General features: G+C 28.9%; 1 long non-coding RNA gene across 1 annotated transcript; it reads right to left on the bottom strand.

Annotated features, from left to right (window-relative positions):
• Positions 1 to 1,911: 1,911 nt before the first annotated feature.
• On the bottom strand, positions 1,912 to 2,490 carry LOC111629219. The gene is made up of 3 exons (XR_002757299.1): positions 2,404 to 2,490; positions 2,151 to 2,235; positions 1,912 to 2,068 (listed from the first exon to the last, which is right to left on the bottom strand). It is a non-coding gene; the product is annotated as an uncharacterized LOC111629219 (long non-coding RNA).
• Positions 2,491 to 3,310: the final 820 nt, after the last annotated feature.

Genomic DNA, 3,310 nt, shown 5'->3' with positions numbered 1-3,310 from the left:
ACTTTCATTTTTATGGAGGACCAGAAAATAATTGGTTTCTTTCTTCTCTAGTCTAAGAAACCATACACTGTAGACTTACTATAAGAAAGATATATTTAGTAGGCTACTTATACTTGTACGAAGTCCTATATACTCTGTATAAGTTCAGTACTTTAAGGAATAAACATATTTAAGTTATATCTATAGGGCCTATAGCTTACGATAAATTAGGGTATGTGAGGGCTAGTTAAAGGGTTTATTCCTTTGCTATTTTGGATATGACTCGTAGATTTTGTTCCTTACAAAAAGCTATAAATGTCCTTCAAAGATTTTATCTTGTAAGGAAACACATGTATCCTTAACAGATGTCATTATGGCTAGTGTAGTATGCCTTAAATAGGCTAATCTCTAAGGGCAATAGATGTAGCCTTTACTTTACATAACATACAAGTTCTGTTTTGTTAGGCAGACTTATAAACCTTATCCCTACTTTCAAAAACAATAAATAATTTCTCTAAAAATCCCTAAACAAAGGGAAAGACCATAAAAATTCTTCTAAAAATTCCTTTTTCCTACCCCCCATAAAGTATCAACGAGTATAACGAAAACGAAGGAAATGAGACATTGTTATTATCCCCGAGGAGAGGGTTTAATAATTAGAAAGGGTTGCATTATAAATTTTAAAATTTTCAACACAAAATTTCAGCATGGCATAATCATTAATGGAGTGTTAGCAATAAGTAAGAAAAAAAGTTCTCCTAGAGAAAAACAAAGAAGGTAGAAGAGAGAGGGGGGGGTCGAACGTGCTTGTAGAATGGAGTGGGTTCGAGATAAAGCCAGTCGATTCGCTTTATGTTTCTCATTAAGTCGAGAGACTGGTCTTAATCTCGGTCTACCTGCGGCTTGACTGAAGATACGATCAATGGTGATTAATGGGGAGCCAGAAGTGCGGAACTAGCCATGCGTTAATTAAGAAGTTAATAGATAATAAGTAATTAGGCGAGTTAATGAAGTTCAGAACTGGTTGTTTGCTCCGGTATCTACGAAAATTACAGCATCTATCCTTTTATTCTGTTTAATCCCGCACGCTACTAAATATTCCTACCTGTATACCATTTTAGAATCTACAGTAAATCTTCTGTGGTATGTTTAATATGTGTATTAAAATAATAAAAATCACCTCCCCATTGAAAAATGCTTATTTTCTTCAAAATTTAGTAAACTTAATCCTCAATTTATATAGGATTCGATTTTTCGGCCTATAAGCTACATTGTTGTGCAGTGTTTTTGAGTATATATTTAGCTGTATATATAGGAAAATGCCTTGTAAATGCCTACTTATGAAGTAAACACTACAAATGTTTTGATGTAATTTATACTTGTATATAGGGTAAAATGTAATTATGTTAAAATTAAAATGCTATATCAGCTACTAAATTAGCTGAATTTAAGTAAAATCCAATTAAATTTAAGAAAATTAAGTAATTTTAAGCTTAAAAACGTAAAATTCCTTTTAAAAACACTAACAACCAATCAACAGCGGCGACACAAATTCGTGTTCTAATTGGTATTTTGATTCATTTCACTTTTATAAATTAAGGTATCATTTTATGTTTAAATTAACCAATTAATTCGCTTTTTTTCGTGTTAAAACTCAAGAAACGAGTTAATTGGACAATTTAAAATGTAATCGACCAATAAGCGCTAGCTGTTCGTTATTTCAAAGTTTAAACTGACGAATAGTGAAATTATAAAGATATAATAAGTCTTACCTGACATGAATGTATAACAAAGGAACTGTGATTACAGTTAATTGCATCAATACGTTAAAAAACCAAGTGTATAAGGTAAACTGTAAATACAAATGAATTTTCAGATATACTTAAATAGCATTTTAATTGCATTAAAGAATATTAAACAATTTACAGTTGATTTAATGTTGCCTAAATTTATAACATGAAGAATGTATCTCCACCAGTGTTGTTCAACTCTTTGTGCTTCTTCGTATACGAGATCCCAGTGTGGTCCTTCGCCACAAATTGGCAAAATTATGAAGAAAGCCAATATGAAAAGCAAAGGAATAGTCAATCTAATAGAAAATGGAAAATATACTAATAATATTTAACGTTTAATTTTATTAAATGAAATTAAAAAGTTAAATTATAATTAACCTTGTGTATCGCTTGATAAAAAATAAAGTAATATGATATAGAGTTTTCTTCATCGTTTCTACGTAGATAGAATGTTAAAAATGCGCTGTACAAAATTGAAAAATATTTTTATTAATTTACATTTCATTATAAGCATAATATTTAAATTAATTTAATTATTATTTAACAACTCAAAATTAGTTAAATTTTAAAATAAATTACGAAATAATTATACTATATATTGTAAACTACGAAGCAAAATTTATGAACCTACCTCAAAAAAAAGAATATTTGCAGAATATATTGTCCTTGGGATACAATTTCTATAGTAACATCATCAGTTATATTTACAAAGTTTATTATTCTTTCTAAAATGCAAACAAAGAACAAATAATCAGTTCGGATGTTCCAATATTTCTCGGATATAAAAATTATTTATTTATTTAATGCTGTAAATTTACTTCATACATATTCACGAAGTATTGAGAAGTTATTTGTAATATAAGAAAATCCAGCAGCGAGTTGCATAACTTTCGCGGCAACAATAAAACACGTCTGTGACGCCATCCGTTATGATATTTTATATAAAACATCTTTACATTTTTATTTATTATAAAACGGCTAAGAGCTTAATTTTCAGGGTAAGCAAGAGTTTATAAAAAAATTGTAACAAGTAATACTGTCGTTGAGAACGACTCTACTCGAGGTATGACACACGGCCACCTTTTTATATCTGCTTTCCTCGACTTCTAAACACAAAAATTTAGCAGTGTCAATCTCCAACTGTACAAAAATTCTTACAAAGTTTTAAGAAATTTTCGATAAAAAGTACAAGAGATATTAAGTTTCAAAGAGACTGAAGAAATTCGTGCCCCCACACACTTATTAACACCCATACATACAGAAAAAAACCCGTGAATTTCTTTTGCACAATTTGTGAACAATTAAATATCTTCTAAGTCCAAAAAATGCAAAGTCTAGAAGAGGGTTATTTTTTGACTGATTTTCATACTTTTTTTCTGTTATATATATAACACCTCCAAAAAAGTAACTATATACACCATAATATGAATGAAAGACAGATGAATCAGTAATAAATATATTTTACAAAGATATTTTGTATAAAGTAAATTTAACAAATTATTCACGTTAATTTTGTATACATAATTAATGTATCAAAT

This window comes from Centruroides sculpturatus, unplaced genomic scaffold (assembly GCF_000671375.1).
Source record: "Centruroides sculpturatus isolate CEXI.00-Female unplaced genomic scaffold, Cexi_2.0 scaffold663, whole genome shotgun sequence".
NCBI lineage: Eukaryota > Metazoa > Arthropoda > Arachnida > Scorpiones > Buthidae > Centruroides > Centruroides sculpturatus.
The sequence above is the reverse complement of the archived record's forward strand: the minus strand, read 5'-3'. Positions and strand labels throughout refer to the sequence as shown.